This window comes from Canis lupus, chromosome 10 (assembly GCF_048164855.1).
Source record: "Canis lupus baileyi chromosome 10, mCanLup2.hap1, whole genome shotgun sequence".
In the NCBI taxonomy this organism is placed as follows: domain Eukaryota; kingdom Metazoa; phylum Chordata; class Mammalia; order Carnivora; family Canidae; genus Canis; species Canis lupus.
In genome coordinates, this window is record NC_132847.1 from 74,367,735 (window position 1) to 74,375,217 (window position 7,483).

The 7,483-nt window shown below is 46.8% G+C and overlaps 1 long non-coding RNA gene across 1 annotated transcript; it reads right to left on the reverse strand.

The window, feature by feature from the left end:
• Window positions 1–1,808: 1,808 nt before the first annotated feature.
• LOC140641015 (uncharacterized) lies at window positions 1,809–4,497 on the reverse strand. Its single transcript, XR_012037587.1, has 2 exons — window positions 4,410–4,497; window positions 1,809–2,074 (listed from the first exon to the last, which is right to left on the reverse strand). It is a non-coding gene; the product is annotated as an uncharacterized lncRNA (long non-coding RNA).
• Window positions 4,498–7,483: the final 2,986 nt, after the last annotated feature.

Consider the following 7,483-nt stretch of genomic DNA (forward strand, 5'->3'; position numbering starts at 1 on the left):
GTCTCTGTGTGGTGTGAGTGCATTGATCACACATGGGCAAAGCCATTGGCTGAGTGTGGTGCATGTGATTATTAGGAGCATGGATTTGGGGATAAGACTGCCTAGATTCAAGTCCCATTCCACTAGTTAGTAGCTATATGACTATTGGCCAGTTCCTTAACCACACTGGGCCTTACTTTTCTGATCTATAAAATAGTGTTATTATGGAAAATTCAATATATAAAATGCATTAAGCACATAGGCACCTAGTAAAAATTATATAAGTGTTAGCTATTTGCTGATTATTTATAAATATTCCCCACATAAATGTCCCAAAGCCCTTGTATGCATGTCTCTAAGCAAATCTTTTTTACCACTAACTCACTGATGTGAGTTACGGCAAGTATGCTTCTCTCTTTAGTCATCTCTTGCTGAATGTTTTTATTATTCAATAGATGGTTTCAAAGCAATATTAAAAAACAATTTGTAAAAAGGAAAAACAAATCTTTAAGTGTACACCCGTACATAATTATTTCAACGTTTGCATATAAGATGCCAGTACTTGCCAATACACATGCATATTTTTACAAAGCTACAATAGTACTGTATACATCATTTTATATATTTTTTGCCTCACATTAAATTGTAAGCATTTGTTCAGATGCTACATTGTCATAATTATCATTGTAATGGTTGCATAATACCCTATTATGTTGATACATCATAATTTACTATAAATTATTCCCCTATTGATGGACATTTAAGTTGTTCCTTTTTTTTTTTTTTTTGGCAATTACAGCTAATGCTATAGTGATGAGCACTTAGCTCTATCCTTTTGTTGAATTATTTTATAGAGATCCGTTTCCAGGAGGGGGGTTGCTAGAGCAAAGGGAATAATGTACACGGAGGTTTCTTTTACATACTGAGCCATTGTTTTCCAAAAGGGTGATAGTAGCTGTTAATACTAATACTAATGATGAGGTCAATAAGGGGAACCTACTGGGCCCAGACTCTGCCTAAGCTCTTGGTACCTATTATATGGCCCCTGGTATTATAATCTCCACTTTACACCTAAGGGAACTAAGGGACAGTTCAAAAACTGGTCCAAGGCCGTATACGTAGTAAGTGGAAAATCTGGAAAAGGCACTGGTCTAGTCTGATAGTGAAGCTTGTTCATTAAACCATGCACTTCAACGCTCCCCTCACTCCCTGCTGTTGATAATGGCCAGGATCTTATAAGTTGTCAAGTAATTTCTCTTCCCCCAGCATCCACTCACAATGAGGATTGGCTCCTTTGAAGTGCTTTCTCATCCTATATGATGCCACAAAATGATGACAACTGTTTACCTCCATCCATCGTTCTGCCTCCTTGTCTTCCTTCCTCCTCTCTTATCCATCCTTCTTTCTTCCAAGCCTTCTCTTCTTTCCTCCTTTCTTTTTTCCCTCCTTCCTTACCGTGTACTTGAAGTACGTCTTTTATGCACTCAACTTTATGAGAAGCTGATATGGAGCCTTTTATTCTTTGTTTTACTCAGTTGTCACTGCACTTTCCCCCTGCCGAGTCTTTAAGCAATTGTGCCAAACGTTAATACAAATTTTCATCTACTTTGCGTTTGTTTTTTTGCACTTATTTTGGAGTGCCATTCAAATTTAATTGGTAAGTTCGTATTTTTCTCTAAATAGTATAAGCTTCTACAGAAGGTTATAGAAGTCTTAACTAATTTGCACCCATCTTGGAACACTATTTTTTTTCCCAAAGAGCATTGTCATCATTACACGTTGTATATTTTCATCATACGTATTTTCATAATGTATAAGAGAATTCGGTCTAGGTATACAGAGACTTTATTCACACTCCTCTTAAGAACAATCATCTGGTAAAACAAAAAAACAAAACAAAACGAAAAAAAAACAATCATCTGGGATAGAGCGAAGTATATTTTATTCCACAGAGTTCATCTATTGTCTGAAGCATTTTCAGTGTGGGGTTGCTTTAGTCCTCTTGTTTTTGACATCATTTCTGTTGCAGGAAGGGAATGTTCGGATGGTTGTAAGCAAACATTTACTTAGCCTCTATTCTGTAACTTATAAATAACTACAAGGGGAAAAAAAAAGAGAGACAGGAAATTAAGAAGTGAAAAAAAAAAAGAAAAAAAAAAAAAAAGAGCCAAAGAAACAAAGTGCAAAGAGGGACTTGAACAGGTCGCAGTAAGTCCCGAGGTGGAGAATCATGCCACACCCAGCACACTCCATTACAGGCGCTCCAAGTACACCGGGGACGGTGTCTCTGCATCTAACACATAATTCAGGAGTGAACTTTAGAACTCAGCCCAGCTGAGAAATAACTTTCTAGATTACAATACCCATCTCTTGGGGCTCCCCGGTCCCTCTATCATCCTCATTCCTTCCTCCCTCCTCACCTCTTTCACCCTTAAGCCCCTTTCAATCTACGGCAGAATGAAACATTCAAATACATTATTCAGTCCAGGAGAAAATGTCAGCTTTTTCCTTCCTCTCCCCATTTATTGTTTTCTCTGGTTTTTCCTCCCAGTCCTGCTGCAGACCCAAGTCTCAGTGGCTTTTGCCTATGATATTTTGGAATAGAAAAGTTGCAAGGAAATATTTCCCTGAGCACTGGGAAGTTGAGTGCTGAGAAGCAGGAAACCGGAGGTGTCCCAGGGCGCCCTTTGGCTGTGGCTGTCGTAGGGTGCCAGAGAGAGGACGTGCACACACAAAATATGTAAGCCCGGTCAGCCTCTCCTAAGACCCAGGTCATCCTCAGGCCCTCGGGGGGTCCTGGGGCCACATTATCTTTTGCAGAAAAGTCTTGAGAGTAGCCAAAACCCAAGGGACATTTGTAGAGCAGTAATAATGTCAATCCCAGTGGTTTTGCACCAATACTGGGAGACAACCTCAAATGTGTCCATCTTCCCCGCTCTCGACGCCTCGATGTGTCTACAATATTGACAGCTCGTGCTCTCCTGTCCCGGTCACACGGTGGGGCGCGCACGCCCAGACTGGGCTGGGCTGCCTTGGGACACCCAGAGGGCGCAGGTACAGACTCTCTGAGGGAGAGGGGGCCCCGCCACCCAGCGGGCTGTCATGGGACACACGGATCGCGTGAGCGATGCAGCCGGTGAGCACTTCAAGTGTCCGAGCTAAGAGGCCTGCTGTGGCGCTGCCCCCGGGTCTATAACTAAGGGGCGACAGTCTCCCACTTAGTCCAGGACACAGCGGGGAGGGGCTCCTGCTCGCTGGACTGGGTGTTTCTTCTTTCTTTTTTTAAAGATTTGTTTATTTATTTATTTATTTATTTATTTATTTATTTATTTATTTATTTATGAGAGACACAAGAGAGAGAGGCAGAGACACAGGCAGAGGGAGAAGCAGGCTCCATGCAGGGAGCCCGACGTGGGACTCGATCCTGGGACTCCAGGGTCACACCCCGGGCTGAAGGCGTCGCTTAAAGTGCTGAGCCCCCCGAGCTGCCCAAGGACTGGGTGTTTCAAGCACGCATCCCTGTCTGCAACATTCAGACAGGCCCACGTGGTATCTCAAGGGGAGGCAACGTCTCCATGCACAACACTGGGCCTTGGCCAACCTTTTGTGCACACGTGTGTGTCCGAGAGGATCTGCGAGGCCTGACGTTGGCCTGAGGAGCGTCGTGACCTTCGTCAGCCCTCAGTCATCCTCCAGCCGGGTGGCGACATCCAGCCCCAATGTTTCGCTTGAAGAAAACAAGGCCCAGGGAAGGTGAGCCCCTGGCCCAACGTCACACAGGCTGGAAGTGGTAGATGGGGGACACAAACCCCAGCAAAACCGAGCCAGAGCAGTGCCACCAGCCACCGGGCACTGCCTCCTGGCAGCACCTAGGCCCAGTGGGTCCCCGGGCATGAATCACAGAAGGGCACCCACTGTCTCTTTTATGGATTTCCATTTTACTTAGCCTACTCCTCCTCGAAGCAAGTATGGTCTTTACCATAAAATAAGTTGTATCTTGAAAAATCAAAAAGCAGCTGCAAAATCCCTTAGGGGTTATCCTTAGCCATTGTCACGGGCCGGGTGTTGGGGGGCGGTATTTACAACCTCAGGGGCTGGAGGAGGAAGAGAAAGAAGAGGAAGGCTAAGGTGGAGGAGGGAGGTGGGGGCGCACAGAAGAGGGGCGCAGGGAGGAGGAGGCGGGCCTCTCCTCTGCTCCCCGGGCCCGGCTCCAGGGAGGCTCACGCGACCCCAAAAGCTAAACAGCCGCTCAAGGCAACAGCCCCACTCTGCCTGAGAGAACTACAACTATCGTTTTCATGGTATTTCTTTGTGAATCACCCAGAGTGTCTCGTCTTCCCTCTCCCCACGGGCACTTTGCCAGCCCGCGTGGCAGGCCCTTATGGCCCGGACCAAGGAGCCAGGGCTGTAAAACCTCGACTGCGGGTTACCTGTCCCGTGGGCAGCACAAGACTGGACGGCGACTGGTCTCCGTTGTGTCGCGTTGAACGAGGCGACCCTGCGTGTACCGCACACCTGCCCGACGGAGAGGAGGAAGGGAGCACGGCTGAGGGTTAGGGAGGCACAGGCCAGAGACGTCGCACCCAGCGTCCCTGTGACCGGAGCGAGCTCTTGGGCACGGGGGTCAGCTGGCCCAGGTGACCGCACTGTCACCCCGTGGCCCAGAGATGCCCAGCGCGAGGCCACCAGGAGCTCGGTCCCTGGCCTGTGCCTGACCCCCAGCGCCACGGGTAGGGAAGGGCAGTGTGCGGCCTCACCCACCGTGGTCAGCAGGACTCCAGGGGTGAAATGGGCCCGCCCCCCCCCTCCCCGGGCCGCCACAAGTACCCAGCCCATGATTCGCGTGGGCTCCTGTCGGGCAGTGGGCACAGATCATCGTTCACGCCCCCTTCCCCTGTCTTTCCGACTCCTGTGCCCACGTCTGGCCAATGCCTGCTTCCCCCACCCACAGAGCTTCCCACTTTTTTTTAAGAAACAGAAAAAAAAAAGCCAATTTTCTCCTTAAATACCTGATTTAGACCCCAGACTTCGGAAGCTTTCCTTGTCTAACACCAAACAACCCTGGTGTAGACGGAATTGTACCGCCTCTCCAAGACTCAGTTTCCCCACACGCAAAGTAAGACTGTTTGAGAGCATTATTTGGGTCTTGCGAGATGTTAAAATCGCTTAAATCCATGGATTGTTTGTTTGTTTGTTTCTCTTTCGCTCTGTTCCCTCCTCCCTGCCCTCCTGTCACCATCTTCTCTCTGGGTCACCGTCCGCCGGTGAACAGAATTCAAACCATAAATCAGGTTCAGGTGTTGACTCGCGTTGGTCACAAACAGAAGATTTAATCATGCACGGATAGGTTCCCCTTGTTCTGATCGAATTAGTCAGTTCTGTGTCTGCCTCCTCCCTCCCTCCGGCTTTCCCTCTATTTTTAGATAGACAGTCTGAAAAGTCTTAATATATCAATGACATTTATAACACATGTTAATATCTAAAGCGTCAACGCTCTATTTGTAGAAATGACTGCTGATGTGATGAGATGCTTTTATTATATCAGTGACTTTTATGATAAATAGGATGAAACTGTGCACTCCTTTTGGGAAATTAAATAATAATAATAAACTATTCCCCGCTCCAGTTTGTCCAACCGTTAGCTTCAAGGACTAGGTTTTACTTTTTTGGTACACTTTTTATAAATTGCTCTTTACAACTTCCGCGTGAATATCTGTCTCCTGGAATAGATGACAGCAGGTTCTTCTGGGAGAATGCATTAGGGAGGTAAGTGCAGACACCTGGGGTTCCATTTTATAATCTTTGTAGCTTCTCGGGCTCCCTAATGGGGCCCCGCACCTCAGAACTCTGGGGGTGGCCAATGGGGTGGTCTTTATATAAATGTATAACCGCCATCTCTGCCTCGCCACATTCTCCCTATCATTAAAGTGCATTTCACAATTATACGAGTTGGAAGTTAAGAGCATCTGTTTGGGGAGGGCACAGACACGGGCTGGAGTCACCGCTGGGTCCCTTACCAACTGTGCAATTTGGAGAAACCATTCAACCTGCCTGAGCTTCATTTATAGTTTCATCCATAAAAAGTGGAAAGTCGGTGCAGCTGGCCCAGAGAGATGGCATGAGGGTGGGGCATAATGGTGTACGTCATGTACGTACCACGTATGCGAGGCCCGGGAGTAGTGGCTATTGTTCATTTCTGTTGCAATTATTTTTATGGCCGCCTCCTTTGTGAAGAATGTCTTTCCCTCTGCGACTCCACGCAGACCTGCTAGTCACGTAAACTTCCCCTAAATTTTAAACATCAGTTGTTACTTTCTGACTGTCCAAGTGTATCATGTCCCTTCCCAGGCCAACACCCCAACATGCACATGTATAAGCCCATACTCCAAACATGTGGCATTTCACCTTAACTCTCCAAACACGCCAGGGTTGTGCGGGCCTTCGCGGTTTGTCTGGCTGTCTCCTCTGCCTACCTGTCTTCCTTAGCTCACTCTTGAAGCTCAGCTTGCATTTCCCTTGCTAGGAAGCTCTTACTCATCTGGTTGGAGGCTGGTCCACCTCTGTGATCCTGTAGAGTCCTCTAATGAGCTCTGGCAGGGCTTTTGCCAAAATTATCAATGCAGCTGTGTCATATCCCGTCCCGTGAGTTCATGGAGGACAGATCCTCTGACACTTTTGCCATTGTATCCCCACGTCCTAGCACATAGACCACAATAATATGTATTGACCAACTGATTTCTGATTCTTCCTGGTAGATTGCCAATACTTTAGTCTGTGGATTATTACTTGGCTTTTGCTAGCTGCCATCACCTCTAGCACAGGTCTTTATTTACTCAACAAACACCCTACACTCAGCTTGGACGTAACAGGGATGATGAGGTATGTTGATACGTAATGTAGAAGTAACACTTCAGGTTTTTTTGCCCATGCCAGTTGTGTCTGGGGAACTCGGCAAAGCAGAAAATTATCTGATTGGCAGAAGCAGAGACCAAATTTCTCTAGGAGACAAGATCACCATGCTTTAAACACAGGATCCCATAAGAACTTCAACAAAGAATAAGAGGGTCATGAGGGACAGGCAAGTCTCTTCACTTGTGCGTTTCCTTCGGTTGTCTGTGTGGAATCTGTAAACTGAACCACATGCTACCTCTCAGATGTGGCAATGCCATGACCCACCCATCCCCATCTGATTCCCTTCAATCAGCTACAGGCAATTATAAAATTTCAAGGTCTACATTGATGGGGACAGTGAGCAACAGAAGAAGTAAAAGGCTCCATCCAGACCTGAAACCATAGTCATGTGCACCAACCACCAACCCATCCTTTACCTAGAGTCCTGCACTGTGGCATCAGGTGTGGGGACAATTATTAATAATTTAGTCCTGTCCTGTTACCATGACTTGTCTATCTGGGAACTCCTTGGGACCCGGGGAAGCGGAGGTGGTTAACACAAGAGGAGTATTACATTCCTCGATTTCTGATCCTAACACTGTATTTTAGCACC